Genomic DNA, 21,912 nt, shown 5'->3' with positions numbered 1-21,912 from the left:
CAAATTGACTTGTTGCTGATAAAAGGTTAATTCAGGTTCATTTCCCATCCTTTGTAGGCTCTGCCTGTCAAGCAGCAGAAGGGCGCATTTGCTGATGTACTGTTAGCTGATCATGTTTATTTTGCAAGCTACCGTTAGAAACTTTGTACAGTAGGCTAAATATAGTGGCAAGTAGATCTAATGTACTTTTTTCTCCAACCAACGTAGGCCTACCGAGCGAAGTTAGCTAACATTATCCCCTTTTCAACATAGAGTGTTAAATCACGATTGCTGCTGACAGACATGATAGCTGGGCTACATTGATTGCTGGACCATGTCAAATTGGCTAGCTAGCTAATAATAGATCATGTAAAAAATGGCTAGTTAACAAGCTAACCTTTAGGTGTTAAACTACACTGAACAAAAAAGAGGAACATGCAACAATTTCAAATATGTTACTGAGTTACAGTTCATATAAGGAAATCACTCAACTGAAATAAATTCATTACACCCTAATATATGGATTTCACATGACTTGGAATACAGATATGCATATATTGGTCACAGATACCTTAAAACTTGTTATGGATAGGGGGCAGCATTTTCACGTTTGGATGAAAAGTGTGCCCAGAGTAAACTGCCTGCTACTCAGTCCCAATTGCTAATACATGCATAGTATTAGTAGATTTGGATAGAAAACACTCTGAAGTTTATAAAACTGTTTGAATGATGTCTGTGAGTATAACAGAACTCATATGGCAGGCAAAAACCAGAGAAAAATCCAACCCGGAAGTGGGAAATCTGAGGTTTGTAGGTTTTCAACTCTTGGCCTATCGAATACACAGTGTCTATGGGGTCATTTTGCACTTCCTATGGCTTCCACTAGATGTCAACAGTCTTTAAAACTTTGTTTGATGCTTCTACTGTGAAGTGGGGCCGAATGAGAGGGGAATGAGTCAGAGGTCTGCCAGAATGCCTTGAGCTCGTGACGCTCGTTCACGTGAGAGCGAGCTCTGTTCCATTGCTTTTCTGAAGACAAAGGAATTCTCCGGTTGGAACATTATTGAAGATTTTTGTTAAAAACATCCTAAAGATTGATTCTATACTTCGTTTGACATGTTTCTACGGACTGTAATATGACTTTTCGTCTGAACTTTTGCCTGGACCAGTCCGCGCGTCGTGAGTTTAGATTGTGTACTGAACGCGCGAACCAGTAATTTGAACAAAAATTATTGACTTTATGGAACAAATCTGGGATTCCTGGGAGTGCATTCTGATGAAGATCATCAAAGGTAAGTGAATATTTATAATGCTATTTCTGACTTATGTTGACTCCAACATGGCGGATATCTTCTTGGGTTGTGTTGGTCTCTGAGCGCCGTACTCAGATTATTGCATGGTTTGCTTTTTCCGTAATGTTTTTTTGAAATCTGACACAGCGGTTGCATTAAGGAGAAGTATATCTTTTAATCTGTGAATAACACTTGTATCTTTTATCAATATTTATTATGAGTATTTCTGTGATTTGATGTGTCTCTATGCAAATTCATGGGATGTTTTGGAGGCAAAGCCAAATGTAAACTGAGGTTTTTGGATATAAATATGAACTTGATCGAACAAAACATACATGTATTGTGTAACATCAGAGTGTCATCTGATGAAGAATATCAAAGGTTAGTGATTAATTTTATCAATATTTCTGCTTTTTGTGACTCCTCTCTTTGGTTGGAAAATCGCTGTATGCTTTCTGTGACTAGTTGCTTACCTAACATAATGATATGTTCTGCTTTCGCCGAAAAGCTTTTTTGAAATCGGACACTGTGGTTGGATTAACGAGAATTTTATCTTTAAAATGGTGTCTAATACTTGATATTTGAAAAAATTGAATTAGGAGATTTCTGTTGATTGAATTTTGCGCCCTGCAATTTCATTGGCTGTTGGCAAGGGGTTCCGCTAGCGGTGGAAAAAAGATCAGAAAACCATTCAGTATCTGCTGTGGCCACCATTCACCTCATGCAGCGGGACACATCTCTTTCACATAGAGTTGATCAGGCTGTTGTTTGTGGCCTGTGGAATGTTCTCCCACTCCTTTTCAATGGCTGGGCAAAGTTGCTGGATATTGGTGGGAACTGGAACACCCTGTCGTACATGTTGATCCAGAGCATCCCAAACATGCTCAATGGGTGACGTCTGGTGAGTATGCTGGCCATGGAAGAACTGGGACATTTTCAGCTTCCAGGAATTGTGTACAGATCCTTGGAACATGGGGCCATGCATTATCATGCTGAAACATCAGGTGATGGTGGCGGATGAATGGTATGACAATGGGCCTCAGGATCTCGTCACTGTATTTCTGTGCATTCAAATTGCCATCGATAAAATGAAATTGTGTTCGTTATCGGTAGCTTAAACCCAACGCCACCAGGGGACACTGTTCACAACATTGACATCAGCAAACCGCTCGCCTACACAATGCCATACACGCTGTCTTCCCTGTGCCCGGTACAGTTTAAACCGGGATTCATCCATGAAGAGCACACTTATCCAGCGTGCCAGTGGCCATTGAAAGTTAGCATTTGCCCACTGAAGTCGGTTACGATGCCGAACTGCACTCAGGTCAAAAGAACAACAAGCAATCAGATGAGCTTCCTTGAGATGGTTTCTGACAGCTTGTGCAGAAATTATTCTGATGCGGTGACCGTATACGTATACGGTGACCATTGAGTCACGGTAATCTCATTTTATGCACTCTGGACACTTGTCATCAAAACAGTATGTGCTTTTATATCTCACCTCACAGGTTGAAACTGAGTGAAAAACATGGTCATTGTGGATGTTGTTTCAATGCCTAACACAACAAAATGTACAATGCTTTCTAAGGTGATGATTATTCAAAACACCCATATGCATATTACTGTCACGATCGTCGTAAGAACATTCAGACCAAAGCACAGCGTGATATCGGTTCCACATATTTATTGACGTGAAACGCACCAAACAATAAAAAGCAAACGATACGTGAAGCTATGGCGTGCTCACAGACCACACATATGTGCTCACACACATTAACAAGATCCCACAAAAACCCAGTGGGGAAATGGCTGCCTAAATATGATCCCCAATCAGAGACAACGCTAAACAGCTGCCTCTGATTGTGAACCATACCAGGCCAACATAGAAATAAAACAACCTAGATTACCCACCCTAGTCACACCCCGACCTAACCAAAATAGAGAATAAAAAGGCTCTCTATGGTCAGGATGTGACAGTTACAGCTTATGCATAAGCATAAGCCTATATATGAGCCCAAGCCTAAAAAAAAACTTGAATTAAAATAATGATAGTACATTTAAAAAATACAGATTTTTGGTACATAATTGGTCTAGCCTGAAATTAAACAAATTCAGAGTTAGCCTATAATTATAGTGAATTTATAATTGATTTTGAATAGCCTAGTTATAGGGCATTTTGTATATTTTCATAATTAATTACACATTATCTTTAGCTGCAGAATATCTCACCACCATGCATTTTAATGTACTCCCTGCTCTCCTTCATTCCTTTCTCCAGCTTGCAGAGAGAAGGGCTGTCAACAGTTTAATGAAATATGTTTCCTTATTGATGTTGCCGAACAAATTTTACTTGGTTTCCCAAATTAAGTACTGGTTAGCTGCAGGAACAGGGTTGGAGAGCCCATGGCATACAGAGTTTGGATGGAATATCACCTGTCATGCGCAAATCTAAAAGTAAAAGAAAAAATATATAAATATTAGATTGAGCAATGTCGGAGTGGCATTGACAAAAATACAGTAGAATAGAATACATTATATACATAGGAGATGAGTAAAGCAGTATGTAAACTTTATTTAAACATTATTAAAGTGACTAGTGTTCCATTATTAAAGTGGCCAGTGATTCCAAGTCTATGCAAATAGGGCAGCAGCCTCTAAGATGCAGGGTTGCGTAACCGGGTTGGAAGCCGGCTAGTGATGGCAAATTTCACATATTAGTAAAGACAAGATTCAATTGAGAATAGTCTGATGTGTGAAAATATGATCACTTGATGAGAAAACAGCTGAATAATTTTTTTGCGATTTCTCAAATCATCGATAGCCTATAGTCGCAGCCCATACAGTTGAAGTCAGAAGTTTACATACACATTTAAATGGGAACAGCAACAAATACATTCAAACTCAGTTTTTCACAATTCCTGACATTTAATCCTAGTAAAAAGTCCCTGTCTTAGGTCAGTTAGGATCACCACTTTATTTTAAGAATGTGAAATGTCAGTATAATAGTAGAGAGAATGATTTGTTTCAGCTTTTAATTATTTCATCACATTCCCAGTGGGTCAGAATTTTACATACACTCAATTAGTATTTGGTAGCATTGCCTTTAAATTGTTTAACCTGGGTCAAATGTTTCGGGTAGCCTTCCACAAGCTTCCCACAATAAGTTGGGTGAATTTTGGCCCATTCCTCCTGACAGAGCTTGTGTAACTGAGTCAGGTTTGTAAGGCCTCATTGCTCGCACACGCTTTTTCAGTTCTGGCCACACATTTTCTATGGGATTGAGGTCAGGGCTTTGTGACGGCCCCTCCAATACCATGACTTTGTTGTCCTTAAGCCATTTTGCTACAACTTTGGAAGTATGCTTGGGGTCATTGTTCATTTGGAAGACCCATTTCTGACCAAGCTTTAACTTCCTGACTGCTGTCTTGAGATGTTGCTTCAATATACCCACATAATTTTCCACCTCATGATGCCATCAATTTTGTGAAGTGCACCAGTCCCTCCTGCAGAAATGCACCCCCACAACATGAAGCTGCCACCCCCGTGGCTCCCGGTTGGGATGGTGTTCTTCAGCTTGCAAGCCTCCCCCTTTTTCCTCCAAACATAACGATGGTCATTATGGCCAAACAGTTCTATTTTTGTTTCATCAGACCAGAGGACATTTCTCCAAAAACTACGATCTTTGTCCCCATGTGCAGTTGCAAACCATAGTCTGGCTTTTTTATGACGGTTTTGAAGCAGTGGCTTCTTTGCTGAGCGGCCTTTCAGGTTATGTTGATATAGGACTCGTTTTACTATGGATATAGATACTTTTGTACCTGTTTCCTCCAGCATCTTCACAAGGTCCTTTGCTGTTGTTCTGGGATTGATTTGCACTTTTAGCACCAATGTACGTTCCTCTCTAGGAGACAGACCACGTCTCCTTCATGAGAGCTATGACGGCTGTGTGGTCCGATGGTGTTTATACTTGCGTACCATTGTTTGTACAGATGAACATGGTACCTTCAGGCGTTTGGAAATGCTCCCAAGGATGAACCAGACTTGTGGAGGTCTATACTTTTTTTTCTGAGGCCTTGGCTGATTTCTTTTGATTTTCCCATGATGTCAAGCAAAGAGGCACTGAGTTTGAAGGTAGGCCTTGAAATACATCCACAGGTACACCTCCAATTGACTCAAATGATGTCAATTAGCCTATCAGAAGCTTCTAAAGCCATGACATTTTCTGGAATTTCCCAAGCTGTTTAAAGGCACAGTCAATTTAGTGTATTTAAACTTCTGACCCACTGGAATTGTGATACAGTGAATTATAAGTGAAATAATCTGTCTCTAAACAATTGCTGGAAAAAATACTTGTGTCATGCACAAAGTAGATGTCCTAACCGACTTGCCAAAACTATAGTTTGTTAACAAGATATTTGTGGAGTGGTTTAAAAACGAGTTTTAATGACTCCAACCTAAGTGTATGTAAACTTCCGACTTCAACTGTATCTTTTCATTTCTAAGGAATTCTATGGTTTGTATCATTCACAACTAAAGTTGCCAAATAACTCTAAATCTAGTGTATAGGACTTGTTTCAAATGATCACTTTTATGCTCAACATAGCCACTTCATATGCGCACTCTCACTCTGGAATGGGAAAAATATCCTTTCTTTTTTATTCAGCTAAGTAATGTATTCTTCTTTCTATATAAAATCATGGCATGGGACTTATAAGAATATATTGTCTGATAAATTAACTAGCCTATGGAATGGTGCATAACCAGATAACATACAGTAGGCCAACTCCTATTCTGTTCTTCTGCAATACATTTTCTTCATATTATGTTTCTTTAGACCAGCCTAAAATAAATAACGGATTTATTGTGATGGTGTATATTCAATTGATTTATTTTACTTTTTTTAAAGTAGATATTCAAAAGGCATATATCAGCATTTGGTATGCGTGGAGAAAAGGACATGCATTTATGTTAATTAACAGTCAATTACCGGCTGACAAAATTTCATGACCGCCACAGCCCTAGTTGTGCAAACCCACAGTTTCATCAGCTGTACGGGAGGCTGGTCTCAGACAATCCCGCAGGTGAAGAAGCCGGATATGGAGGTCCTGGGCTGGCGTGGTTACACGTGGTCTGCGGTTGTGAGGCCAGTTGAACAAACTGCCAAATTCTCTAAAATGATGTTGGAGGTGGCTTATGGTTGAGAAATGAACATTTAATTATCTGGCAACAGCTCTTTGGACATTCCTGCAGTCAGCATGCCAGTTGCACGCTCACTCAAAACTTCAGACATCTGTTGCATTGTGTGACAAAACTGTACATTTTAGAGTGGCCTTTTATTGTCCCCGGCACAAGGTCCACCTGTGTAATGATCATGCTGTTTAATCAGCTTCTTGACATGCCACACCAGTCAGGTAGATGGATTATCTTGGAAAAGGATAAATGCTCAATAACAGGGATGTAAACAAATTTGTGCACAAAATTTGAGAGAAGGCTTTTTGTGCATACGGAACATTTCGGGATTTTTTAAATTTCAGCTCATGAAACATGGGACCAACAATTTCCACTTTGCGTTTATAAGTTAATTCAGTATAGATGACTTTATCCAAATATTGTTTGATAAGTCCGATGACAGAAGTCCGACTGACAACTCCACCAGGACGTTTTATTGATAACGACCCATTCTAATTTCATATTGTGCCAACTTTTTGGCGCACCCCATGTTCCATAAAGTTGTTATGGAAATATGAATGGTGTTTACAACTACCAATCAGCAGCGGCGCTGTAAATCTGGCTGCATATTGAACGTTGAGATTGCCGAAAGTCCATTTTGTTTGACAAATGACAAGAGTGTCAAGGAATAGAATGTTAGCTAAAAAGACTGGTCCCCAGACTAGCTTACAAAGTCTTTTGTTGAAAATATAAATAATGCACAGCTTATCTAGGTAAATGAGCAATACAAGCCACACCACTTCCCTCTCAAGGCCTTTTCCAGCTAATTAAACAGGGATCAGCTCAAAATAGAATGGGAATCAACCTGCTGCGTATGACAGAAAAAATACTGCACTGTCAAAAAAGGGGAACGGTTAGATAACAGGGACCATTATTTACATCCCCTGTAATATCCTGAAATTGTCAGGATAGCAGTTTTATTCTCATTAAAAAACAGTTTACACACGTCTCTCTGGCCATATTGCTGTTATGGTTGTTTGTCAGACTGTGAGGAAGTACCAGGTGTTGTTTTTCTCTCTGTGCCTGTTTGCTTGTCTACTAGCAGTCTCTATGTGGTGTTTTTCTATTTCAGGTCTGAACAGATCAGAGAATGGCCCAGTATGAGGAAGCCTGTGGTGCAATCAGTTCCATGGTGGGTTTGTGAAAAACACAAAGAGACAGACATGAAAGCTGCTGGTTCACCTGCAGAGTGCTGATGAGAACTGAACCGCCTTCCATTCCTTATCATTTCCCAGAAACAAGACTAGTGGTGGGAGGTGAATTAGTCTTATTTGTGTGTGTGTTACATGGTTTGCATTTGTGCCATATAGATGTAGCCACGAACATATTTTTTGAGTATGCATGAGTGTGTCCATGAGCATGTGTATGAGTGTGTATGTGCATGCAATAGTGTGTGTGTCAGTGAGAGTCATTGAAATGCACCATGTGTGCTGTGGTAAATGGTAAGCTTGGTGATCCCCGAAGGTTGCCCTTTTCAGTGCCATGTCTCAGCGCCTCTACTCTACTGTCTCATTGTCCCAGTGGCCCTGAGGAATGACACTCATAACTTGCAGACTGTCACTAGACCTCCAACATACAGGTGCACACCTCCAGTCCTTTACATACCCTTTATCGAGCACTAACAAACCAATATTGACATGTAAAGTAGTACTGTTCAGTTTGAATTTGTTTTTGAAAAATGATATAAATAAATCCTGAAGGTAACATTCCTGAATAAAACAATTTTGTAGACTCTGAGCTGAAAACTTCTCCCTGCATCTCCTAACCCTCAGATGTACCCACTAAGAGCCAAAGGCAGAGCCAGTCAGAGTGATTGATTCACTCTACTGATGTTTGTTTCACATCCATTTCAAATATCCATTTCATTGCACCGTGGTTTGTTAATGGTCCTCTGAACATCAGACACCGGAATCACATAAAAGGAAAATTTAAGAACCACTAAGCAGCTCACTGTGTTTTCTGTGAGCTGATGGTGGTAGACAGGACGTGGATGGAGATGTCTGTCACACGACATTAGTATTCTCACATTTTACACCTCCTTTCGGTTTCAAAGGTTCTGTTTGTCCTCAGCAGGTGCGCCAGTTGCCTTGAGCCTGTTGGTCTTCAAACACAAATGGGTGTGTTTGAAATCAGAATCCTAGATTTTATTTTCCGCATTATTTACCTCTCAAATCTCCTTCAAAGCCAACTGAAGCAGCCGAGCAGAGGCCCTGTGAGAATTCTGACAGTATATTTTACCGTGTCTTGTTTTCTTGTTCTGATGGAGAGGTTTGAGCTCCGCCCACCTGCTCAAACAGACTGTCAGTCATGGATACCTTCACAAAGAGTCCCCCATTCCCATGACCACAGAGTGTCACTCTCTCATACATCCTCATCAATAGTGTCAGTCAGTCACACATCCACCCCCAAACTGTCCCTTCTATATTCCTACCATATCCCCTAAGCAAGTGGCAAACGTGTCACTTCGACACAATCATCTAGCCTGCCATCACTGTGAGAGCATTGGGGGATAATTTCTGGAGTTCTGTCAGGCTTTTATGCTAATATTGACTCAAGCTATTTTTATCATCACATTTACCATTCTTTTTATGTGCCAAGTTCCTGTCAAATGATGTCTGAGACCAACTGGAATGATAATCATGACAATTATATTGGAAATAATGATTGGGACATCACTGTGAAAGCAACACTACGACCAGTGGCGAACCATGGATATTGGACGTAGGCTTCAGTGGGGGAAAAAATATTCCAAAACGTTGTAGTACATAAACTAAAAAATCTAGAAAAATAACAGAAACATAGCATCACTTAGACCTAACGCGCCCAACTGAATCAACAGGTCTGAGCCACGCTTCGGGCTGCCACTCACACCGATACAATACCCGCTATACTAACAACAAATATCAAATCAGAGAATCCTACATCTGTAAAAGTGCTGGCAGTTCTGTTGATAGTGCAAGCACCTTCTCATATGGGCACGGTTTGCATGTGCATAGTATCGCTGTGGTGCGTAACGGTTTCTCGCAACGGTGCTTCGTATCTCGGCTGGAACTGGACTTCTTCTCTCACCTGTGGTTCATATTGCTGATTGATGCACCCATCTCTTGGTAGTGAGACTGCAGTGTTCTCCTCAGTGTGGGTATAGTCAACTCTGACTTCCCATCCAGATAGCTCTGCATTTGCAGCCCTGGCGCAATAGCTTTTACTACTGTATCCACTATTTTATCAGTGGAGACCCTTTATTCAGTCCGTTTTCGATTTGGTGAGCTAGGCTGGAGAACGTGAGTCTGACAAGCGACCACTTAGATATGGTCATTTTCACGTTTTCATACATTCTTAGAATGATTAGGAATTACATATACTAGGGCATTTGGGAAAATTATATAGAAATGTAAAGTGGGAAAGTGGACATGCGTTCGGACAATTAATAGTCACTGCAGCAAATAAAACCACCTGTCTTGTCCAGGACAAGAGTCTACACAGATCGGTGCACTTTAGCCAATCAGAGCGACAGTAGACCTTTAAACAAACAAGCCATTTTCCACACTGGCCTGCCATTATTCACTTTGAATGGACTGTGTGTTTACAGGCACTTGCAACAGCGTGACTTTAGATCATTAGAACCCATATGCAAAAAGCTACAAAATACACTTGAAAGGATTTCTGCAAATACAGCGCACTCAGAAAATATTCAGACCACTTGACCTTTTCCACATTTTGTTATGTTACAGCCTAATTCTAAAAATGATTAAATAATTTTGTTTTGTTAAAAATAAAAAACATAAAAAACATATTTATATATATTAAATATTCAGACCCTTTGCTGTGAGACTCAGGTGCATCTCTCAGGTGCATCATGCTTCCATTGATCATCCTTGAGATGTTTCTACAACTTGATTGGAGTCCTGTGGTAAATTCAACTGATTAGACATGATTTGGAAAGAAACACCTGTCTACATAATATATAAGGTGCCACAGTTGACAGTTCATGTCAGAGCAAAAACCGTGCCAAGAGGTCGAAGGAATTGTCCGTAGTGCTCCGAGACAGCATTGTGTCGAGGCACAGATCTGGGGAAGGGTACCAATAAATGTCTGCAGCATTGAAGGTCCCCAAGAAGACAGTGGCATCAATTATTCTTAAATGGAAGAAGTTTGGAACCACCAAGACTTCCTAGAGCTGGCCGCAGGGGCAAACTGAGCAATATGGGGAGAAGGGCCTTCGTCAGAGTTCTGCTGTGGAGGTGGGTGAACCTTCCAGAAGGACAACCATCTCTGCAGCACTCCACCAATCAGGCCTTTATGGTAGAGTGGCCAGAGGGAAGCCACTCCTCAGTAAAAGGCACATGACAGCCCACTTGGAGTTTGCCAAAAGGCCCCTAAATACTCTAAGACCATGAGAAACAAGATTCTCTGGTCTGATGAAACCAAGATTGAACTTTTTGGCCTGACTGCCAAGCGTCACATCTGGAGAAAACCAGGCACCATCCCTACGGTAAAGCATGGTGGTGGCAGCATCATGCAGTGGGGGCGTTTTTCAGCGGTAGGGACTGGGAGACTAGTCAGGATCGAGGGAAAGATGAATGGAGCAAAGTACATAGAGACCCCTGATAAAAATTGCTCCAGAGCACTCAGGACCTCAGAATGGGGAGAAGGTTCACCTTCCAACAAGATAACATTGAATTGTAGCCTCCTCGTCCTTCTGCAGCTTTCCTGCCAATGCATGCTTTCCCAACCAATAACCCAAGCTAACTGGCTAAAGTTGGCTAGTTTGCTAGCTAGCTACTTCCAGACACAGATGAGAGAATACCTCTCGGACCATTTTACTCGCCGTAGCAGAGCTGGATAGGCTGTTGAGATGTTATCTAGTGCGTTTTTGACTAACTATTGCTTTTTTGGCCTACAATTACTGACACCGGTCATATTCAGCAGGTGTTGCGTGTTCGTAAATTCCTCAGTTGTTCTGCGCTATGGCACACACAGACGAGAGTGATCTGAAATCGTAGTAGATAGCCAGAGTGAATTTGACTGTACAACAGTTGTCAAATTCTTGATAGCTAAACAAATTACACCTGCATCTCTAGCTGTGTATAGCCACGGAAAAATTATATGAGGGAAAAAGTCAGTCACTCATCCACTCCTCCAATGGCATGACATTACATCTTCCTAGCAACTAGCTAGCTAGCTTTCTACAATACCAGTCAAAAGTTTGGACACGCCTACTCATTCAAGGTTTTTTCTTTATTGTCACAATTTTCTACATTATGGAATAATAATGAACACATAGAAACTACGAAATAACACATATGGAATCATGTAGAAACCAAAGAAGTGTTAAACAAAAAAATAAATATATATATATTTTAATTCCTCAAAGTAGCCACCCTTTGCCTTGATGACAGCTTTGTACACTATTGGCATTCTCTTAACCAGCTTCATGAGGAAGGCTTTTCCAACAGTCTTGAAGGAGTTCCCACATATGCTGAGCACTTGTTGGCTGCTTTTTCTTATCCAAAACCATCTGGGTTGAGGTTGGGTGATTGTGGAGGTCATCTGATGCAGAACTCCATCACTCTCCTTCTTGGTCAAATAGCCCTTACACTGCCTGGAGGTGTGTTTTGGGTCATTATCCTGTTGAAAAACAAATGATAGTCCCACTAAGCGAAAACCAGATGGGATGGCATATTGCTGCAGAATGCTGTGGTAGCCATGCTGGTTAAGTGTGCCTTGAATTCTAAATGAATCACAGTGTCTCCAGCAAAGCACCCCCACACCATTACACCTCTTCCTCCATGCTTCACGGTGGGAACCACACATGCAAAGATCATCCATTCACCTACTCTCTGCGTCTCACAAAGACATGGCGGTTGGAAACAAAAATCTCAAATGTGGAGTCATCAGACCAAAGGACAGATTTCTAATGTGCATTCCTTGTGTTTCTTGGCCAAGCAAGTCTCTTATTATTATTGGTGTCCTTAAAATTATTAAGTTCATCATAGCGCTTTATGGTTTTTGCGACTGCACTTGAAGAAACGTTCAAAGTTCTTGACATTTTCCGGATTGACTGACATTTCATGTCTTAAAGTAGTGATGGACTGTCGTTTCTCTTTGCTTATTTGAGCTATTCTTGCCATAATATGGACCAAATAGCACTATCATCTGTTGTCTATCAACAATGGCAAGCCACCGGTGTCTGTCAATCTGGATGGAAAATTACTAGAATAGCGGACGATATATTGCCACATCTTCAATTTAAGCCTGCTAGAAAGTGTGTGCCCTCAGGCCTGGAGGGAGGCTAAAGTCATTCCGCTACCCAAGAATAAAGAAAGTCCCCTTTACAGGCTCAAATAGCCGACCAATCAGCCTGTTACCAACCTTTAGTAAATTTCTGGGAAAAATGATGTTTGACATTGTGAAATGGTATTTCACAATAAACAAATTGACAACAGACTTTCATAACGCTTATAGGTAAGGACACTCAACAAGCAAAGCACTTATACAAGTGACTGATGATTTGCTGAAAGAAATTGATGATAAAATTGATTGTGAGGGCTGTCTTGTTAGACGTCTATGCAGCTTTGACATTATCATAGTTTGCTGGTGGAAAAACATATGTGTTATGGCTTTACACCCCCCTGCTATAATGTGGATAAAGAGTTACCTGTCTAACAGAACACAACGAGGGTGTTCTTTAATGGAAGCCTCTCAAACATAATCCAGGTAGAATCAGGAATTCCCCCGGGTAGCTGTTTAGGCGCCTTACTTTTTTCAATCATTACTAACGATATGCCACTGACACAATACATGTCAGCTACTACAGCAACTGAAATGACTGCAACACTTAACAAAGAGCTGCAGTTAGTTTCGGGAATGGGTAAGAAGAAATAAGTTAGTCCTAAATATTCTTAAACTAAAAGCATTGTATTTGGGACAAATTATTCAATGAATTTTTTTATTGATATGTTATGTTTTGATATGTTTGGACCCCAGGAAGAGTAGCTGCAAGGCAGCAGCTAATGGGGATCCCTAATAAATACAAACACAAATACCAACCCTACCTTGTCACAACACAAATGATTGGCTCAAACGCATTAAGGAAAGAAGTTCCACTATTTACCTTTTAACAAGGCACACCTGTTAATTGAAATGCATTCCAGGTGACTACCACATGAAGCTGGTTGAGAGAATGCCAAGAGTGTGCATAGCTGTTATCAAGGCAAAGGGTGGCTACTTTGAAGTATCTCAAATATAAAATATATTTTGATTTGTTTAACACTTTTTTGGTTACTACATGATTCCATACAGTGGGGAGAACAAGTATTTGATACACTGCCGATTTTGCCGATTTTCCTACTTACAAAGCATGTAGAGGTCTGTAATTTTTATCATAGGTACACTTCAACTGTGAGAGACGGAATCTAAAACAAAAATCAAGAAAATCACATTGTATGATTTTTAAGTAATTCATTTGCATTTTATTGCATGACATAAGTATTAGTAGCCTACCAACCAGTAATAATTCCGGCTCTCACAGATCTGGTAGTTTTTCTTTAAGAAGCCCTCCTGTTCTCCACTCATTACCTGTATTAACTGCACCTGTTTGAACTCGTTACCTGTATAAAAGACACCTGTCCACACACTCAATCAAACAGACTCCAACCTCTCCACAATGGCCAAGACCAGAGAGCTGTGTAAGGACATCAGGGATAAAATTGTAGACCTGCACAAGGCTGGGATGGGCTACAGGACAATAGGCAAGCAGCTTGTGAGAAGGCAACAACTGTTGGCGCAATTATTAGAAAATAGAAGAAAATAGAAGAAGTTCAAGATGATGGTCAATCACCCTCGGTCTGGGGCTCCATGCAAGATCTCACTTCGTAGGGCATCAATGATCATGAGAAGGTGAGGGATCAGCCCAGAACTACACGGCAGGACCTGGTCAATGACCTGAAGAGAGCTGGGACCACAGTCTCAAAGAAAACCATTAGTAACACACTACGCCGTCATGGATTAAAATCCTGCAGCGCACACAAGGTCCCCCTGCTCAAGCAGGCGCATGTCCAGGCCCGTCTGAAGTTTGCCAATGACCATCTGGATGATCCAGAGGAGGAATGGGAGAAGGTCATGTGGTCTGATGATTCAAAAATAGAGCTTTTTGGTCTAAACTCCACTCGCCGTGTTTGGAGGAAGAAGAAGGATGAGTACAACCCCAAGAACACCATCCCAACCGTGAAGCATGGAGGTGGAAACATCATTCTTTGGGGATGCTTTTCTGCAAAGGGGACAGGACGACTGCACCGTATTAAGGGGAGGATGGATGGGGCCATGTATTGCGAGATCTTAGCCAACAACCTCCTTCCCTCAGTAAGAGCATTGATGATGGGTCGTGGCTGGGTCTTCCAGCATGACAACGACCCGAAACACACCAGCGGCAACTAAGGAGTGGCTCCGTAAGAAGTATCTCAAGGTCCTGGAGTGGCCTAGCCAGTCTCCAGACCTGAACCCAATAGAAAACTTTGGAGGGAGCTGAAAGTCCGTATTGCCCAGCGACAGCCCCGAAACCTGAAGGATCTGGAGAAGGTCTGTATGGAGGATGGGCCAAAATCCTGCTGCAGTGTGTGCAAACCTGGTCAAGAACTACAGAAACGTATGATCTCTGTAATTGCAAACAAAGGATTCTGTACCAAAATTAAGTTCTGCTTTTCTGATGTATCAAATACTTATATGCATGCAATAAAAGCTTAGATTAATTACTTAAAAATCATACAATGTGATTTTCGGGATTTTTGTTTTAGATTCCGTCTCTCACAGTTGAAGTGTACCTATGATAAAAATTACAGACCTCTACATGCTTTGTAAGTAGGAAAATCTGCAAAATCGGCAGTGTATCAAATACTTGTTCTCCCCACTGTATGTGTTATTTCATAGTTTTGATGTCTTCACTATTATTATACAATGTAGAAAATAGTAAAAATAAAGAAAAACCCTGGAATGAGTAGGTGTGTCCAAACTTTGGACTGATACTGCAGCTAACGTGAGGCTCCATGTTTTTAGATTTCTACATAAATAGATATGCTAGACTATTAGCCACGTTATGACTGATTTGGGATCATTACCATTGCGAGTTTGATTGTATTGACATTCCCAGCCTTAGTTACATTCGGCTGTTTCTATCCAGAATATTGAGCTATTGAAACTGAAACAGTGCATCTAGAATGGAGGCAGCCAGCTGTGATTTACAACCTGATAGCAATCTTTTTGGGACTACCAAGAAATGTATTGGTGAATTATATTAATCATGCATTGAACTGCATCCATCTATTCTGCCAACAATGCCTTCGTGTACGTCATGGAATGTTGAGTCAAATAAAACCTATTTTTTAAACCTCTTGTAAGTTGGGTTTGTAGCATAAACTGTGAATTTGATCTTTTTGACTGATATTATGATTGTTTGTTTGTTTCATATCTGCAAAGTAGTTAAAACGCTGTCCTTTCCACTTTATACTTCAGGTCACTTGTTACTTTGTGTGCTAAAATTATTTTTGCAATGGGAAGTAATAGTTGTACATTTCAATCGTGAAATGCTTAATGGTTGTGTTTTTGTATTCTTATCTTTGGGACCTACTGGCTTTATGGACTGCTTATCCTTTAACGTCATGCTGTGTGTGACTGCTGTCTTTCCATCAGCCCTATACAGTGGTGTAGCTGTGCCTGGAGAAGTGGGTATACTCAATTTTGCCCAAAAGTTCCCAAATGGCCTGCCAGCGAAGGAAATGCACCCTCTGGGGAAAATCCTGTTTTTGTAATTCGTTTTCCTTTCGATTTTTCAAATTTTCACTATGAAAATAACACTTTTTTAAAATAGAAAAATAGTGACCATTTTTGTTTCTTGTTAAAACACATCAATCTGATTGGGTGGGCCTGTCACGGCCTGGCTCCCCAGTGGGTGGGCCTCTGTCCACCCAGGCCCATCCATGTCTACACCCCTGATGCAAATAGTGCATGATGACAATAGTGTATCACAAATAGCCTACTAACCAACATTTTGGACAAAACTTTTTCAATACCTGGTTTGCATACCCATTGTTGCTTTAGTTAAGCATTTACTGGTAGATATCATGAGTTGAAATGTCTTTCCTACCCTACAGGGTACCGATGTCATTCTTCTGTGAGCTGCTCCATTCCAAAACCAGATGACAGCTGCAACACTCTTGCTGCCTGCAGATGATATTCCTCTGARACTGGGCTATGTGTGCGGCGAGCATGTGAATATATTTCATGTGCTTTGCGATTGTTTAGGCTACTTTGTGCATGATTCCTCTATTATACCTCCACTACACTACTTTGATATGCAACAGTAAGGATTAAAAAGTGAGTATAAGCGTTGCCAACTGAAAAAAAACAGCACATACCCTCCACTACACCACTGGCCCTTTGTGTTTTACCAAAAGTGCTATCTCCTACATGAGTGTGCTGGTATTATGGTTGCTGTCCTTTCAGAATCATGAACCTGTCACACACTGAAGGCCTATAAGTTCGCCACTGTACTAACCTGTCACACACTGAAGGCCTATAGGTTCGCCACTGTACTAACCTGTCACACACTGAAGGCCTATAGGTTCACCACTGTACTAACCTGTCACACACTGAAGGCCTATAGGTTCGCCACTGTACTAACCTGTCACACACTGAAGGCCTATAGGTTCGCCACTGTACTTACCTGTCACACTCTGAAGGCCTATAGGTTCGCCACTGCGCAAACATGTCTATAATAGATTAAAAGGCTATTCAGATATTGTGGCTTGGCGAAGCGGTTTTATGCACTGACTGAATGGAAGCTGATAATTCTGAGTTTTTTACTTAGCTGGTCTCGGCTGGTTCTGGAAAGAAATTACGAAATTACAAGTAGACCGAGACCGCTCGAGTATGACAACACTGACATATACATCAAAATGACCAGAGGACTCATCACAGTTTAGATACACATGTTATCTCTAAATTCTTATAAACAAAACCATGTTAAGAAATCTTACAAACCTGAAAAAGGATAAATAAGGCGACACGGAAAGTGGGCTTCTTTTCACTGGGCTTCTCTTCCAACACATGAAGTAGAGAGGCACACGCCTGCAACCGTTGAGATTTTATGTGACACGAGCAGTCTGGAAATTTCCAGTAACATGTTAATGTATAATTAGGAATTTTCTATCCCAGAAATTCCCTTATCGCGCAAGTGTTCATGGATGCACGGGAGAACACACTCTTGTATCGGAAATTCCCACATACAACCGTTCACATCAAATTTCACAGGGAATATAGCAGATCCGATTTCACCCAGAACTTTTCATGCAGTGCGATGATCTAAAGTTTAAATGCAACAATGTTTCACATGCATAACAAATTATTTTCAGAGATAGCTGGCTAACATCAGCAAGCGGGCTGCAATAAAAAAAACTGTTCCACTAACCAGTTAATGACCATTTGAAACTTAACTTCTTGTTGAAAGTTACTCGTGAAAACAACATCCTCTTCAATATCACCTGCTGCTGTTGCAGACGCCGCACAACAGCCTTAAACAAAAGCTAGCTAGCTAGCTAGACTGTGGAAAAACAACATCCTCTTCAATATCACCTGCTGCTGTTGCAGACGCCGCACAACAGCCTTAAACAAAAGCTAGCTAGCTAGCTAGACTGTGGAAAAACAACATCCTCTTCAATATCACCTGCTGCTGTTGCAGACGCCGCACAACAGCCTTAAACAAAAGCTAGCTAGCTAGCTAGACTGTGGAAAAACAACATCCTCTTCAATATCACCTGCTGCTGTTGCAGACGCCGCACAACAGCCTTAAACAAAAGCTAGCTAGCTAGCTAGACTGTGGAAAAACAACATCTTGCTTGCTAATTTTACTGGTCTACTGCATGAGATGATCAGAGGTCTCATTAAGAGATGAACAAGAGTGTGTAAATCTAAGTCTTGTTTAAAAGAACAGTGTAACAGGGAGCAGCCATGAACAGCCATGTACACAGACCATCTATACTGTTTACTGACCCTGAGGAAGAGGAGGACATCCCTGTAAAACAACTGAATGTTTCTGTCAATACAGCATGTGTGTGTCCTACAGCATGTGTGTGTCCTGCTGTGCACCTCAAACAACGATGAGAAAGTTACTGTGGCTGTTTATCACTTACAGGGAGGCAGTTGTTAATGTTGACATGACTTATCTGTATTGTGTGCGTGCAGCAGAGGCAACCTCTGGAGCATGGACAGTGCCTTCCCAGGATATAGCCCAGTACAGTGTAGGGGATTTTGTTAGTGTTTCTGTGTGTGTTAACCAGATAAAACCCTTTTGTAATTTAACATCAAGGAAGAGTACAATTCAGGGATATATTGTTATTAAGAGCAGACCTGTGCAGTAGAGATGATGTATTGTCCCGTGACCTCCTTCTACTCTGATCTGTGTCCTTTCTGTAGTCTACATCCATCATTCCCAACACTGGACCGAGGACAGGGCAGAGCTATTTTTCCTCATCTGCGCAAAATTGGAACACATGCTTACTTCATAATATAGTTCAGAGGAGAGAGGGTAAGAGGGAAGGTCTATTACAATGTAAACCGTCTCTTCCTGACTCTAAAAGAGGTCATGAATGATCATCATTCTAATGAAGACGTTTTGAAGGAAAATGGCTCCATGTTGGTTGATGAAAGGGTAATGCATTTCTTACACTGAATTTTTGGCATTTTACAACAGTGGTCAGTGTCTCGACTATTTGGTTGGATGGCTGAACTGTTTGATTTTGTGTTGTGTGTTCTGAGCTGTGTCTGGCATACAGTGCCTTCAGAAAGTATTCACACCCGTTTACTTTTTCCATATTTTGATGTTAAAAAGTGGAATTACAATGGATTTAATTGTCATTTTTTGTCAATGATATAGACAAAATACTCTATCAAAGTGGAAGACAAATTAATGTATATACGTGTATATATATATTTTTTTTTAATGGAAAATATAACACTAAGATATCTTGATTACATAATGATTCAACCCCCTGAGTCAATACATGTCAGAATTGTCTTTGGGAACAATTACAGCTGTGAGTCTTTCTGGGTCTCTAAGAAATTTGCACACCTAGATTGTACAATATTTGCCCATTATTCTTTAAAAAGTTATTCAAGCTCTGTCAAGTTGGTTGTTGATCATTGCTAGACAACCATTTTCAAGTCTTGCCTTACATTTTCAATCAGATTTAAATCCAAATTATATGTAGGCCACTCAGGAACATTCAATGTCGTTCTTGGTAAGAAACTCTAGTGTATATTTGACCTTGTGTATTAGATTACTCTCCTGCTGAAAGGTGCATTCGTCTCTCAGTGTCTGTTAGAAAGCAGACTGAACCAAGTTTTCCTTTAGTATTTTGTCTGTGCTTAGCTCTATTCGGTTTATTTTTATTATAAAAACTCCCTAGTCCTTGCCGATGACAAGCAAACCCATAACAGGATGAGCCGCCACCACCATGCTTGAAAATATGAAGTGGTACTCAGTGATGTGTTGCGTTGGATTTGCCCCAAACATAACACTTTGTATTCAGGAAAAAAATACAAATATTTTACCAACATTTTTGCAGTAATACTTTAGTGTGTTATTGCAAACAGGATGCACGTTTTGTCATATTTTTATCCTGTAAAATCCTATGATAGTATTGTGGAGTAACTATAATGTTGTTGATCCATCCTCAGTTTTCTCTTATCACAGCCATTAAACTCTGTAACTGTTTTAAAATCACCATTGGCCTCAAGGTTGAAATCCCTGAGTGGTTTCCTTCCTCTACGGCGACTGAGAAGGAGGAAGGGCACCTGTATCTTTGTAGTGACTGGGTGTATTGATACACCATCCAAAGTGTAATTAATAACTGCACCATGCTCAAAGGGATATTCAATGACAGATTTTGTTCTACCAATAGGTGCACTTCTTTGCAAACCATTGGAAAACCTCCCTGATCTTCATGGTTGAATCTGTGCTTGAAATTCACTGCTCAACTGATGGATCTTACAGATAATTGTACAGTATGTGTGGGGTACAGAGATGGAGTAGACATTTAAAAATCATGTTAAATATTATTATTACACACAGAGTGAATCTATGCAACTTTGTGACATGTTAAGCAAATGTTTACTCCTGAATGTATTTAGGCTTGCCATAACACAAGGGTTGAATACTTATGGGCTGAAGTCATTTCAGATTTTCATATATAATTTTTTTTGTAAACGTAAAAAAAAAAATCTACTTTGACATTATGGGGTATTGTGTGTAGATCTGTGACACAAAATCTTAATTTAATCCATGTTAAATTCAGGCTGTAACACAACAAAATGTGGAAAAGGTCAAGGGGTGTGAATACTTTCTGAAGGCACTGTAATTGGATAAAGGATACAGCATACACTCTGTGTAATCATTTGGGGAAATGTAATAGGAATAGCAATACAAGTATCAATGCATTAACAGAGATCCTAGTGGCCGAATCATGCTGTCTTTGACACTAATACTGTGGAATAAGATGCCTAACTGACCCATTTTCCTCCTAACCATAATTACACATGGCACAGGATGTGTGTGGCCACTGTGAGTGCTGCATGTGAATGGATTGGTTCTCTGGAGAATTAAAGTCTCCTTTTGGCCCGATGGGTCTGCGTTTGCTGCCAGATCAAAGGGGACTCAGGCAGGTTCTGTGTCTCTGGCCTCTCCTCTCCTCTCCTTTTATCTCAGGCTCCACTACACCCTCAAAGTCCAGCCCTGAACCAGACCCTTCTTCACAAAGTTCAATCTTGTCATTTTCCTCACCCCTTTCTTAAGGTTATAGCTTTTTTCATTGACTGTCCGTGTCATTCTTTCACCGTATGACCTAAGGCCTACAGGAGGTACTGTTGCCTGAGATGACACAGTCTATTGCCCTGAGAGGTTTTGCATCGAATACACACGCACACACAATTCAGGGGTGCTGGTAGTGTATCTGTGTGCATCTTCTACAGAGATTGATGATTCATTTGTCAAATGTAAATATATGCCTTGTAATGTGAGCTATAACTATAAAGCGTGCGATGTTATGGATGAGACTGCCTTCTCACTAGAGGACATGATACATTGTAGAGTAATAACGAGTAAGAGAAATTGGACAGGAGACAAAGAGAGGAAACAAATGGCTCCAAATGAAATATGCTTCCTAAAGTATGAGAGGTGCTCGGTCTCTCCTGGCCCGTCATCTCATCCCCACCCTGATGGACAGGAACCTTCAGGTTTGGCACTGAGCTCAGGGTAGTTCGGCTTCCGCTTGCCTTTGGTCCAAATCAGTGTTGGCTATGCGATTAATCCCTGTCCAGATCTCCGTGCTTCGTCAGCCTCACTCCCAGGTGAGATAAATCAGGC

Source organism: Salvelinus sp. IW2-2015, linkage group LG4q.1:29, assembly GCF_002910315.2.
Source record: "Salvelinus sp. IW2-2015 linkage group LG4q.1:29, ASM291031v2, whole genome shotgun sequence".
In the NCBI taxonomy this organism is placed as follows: domain Eukaryota; kingdom Metazoa; phylum Chordata; class Actinopteri; order Salmoniformes; family Salmonidae; genus Salvelinus; species Salvelinus sp. IW2-2015.
Note: the sequence above shows the minus strand (reverse complement) of the source record.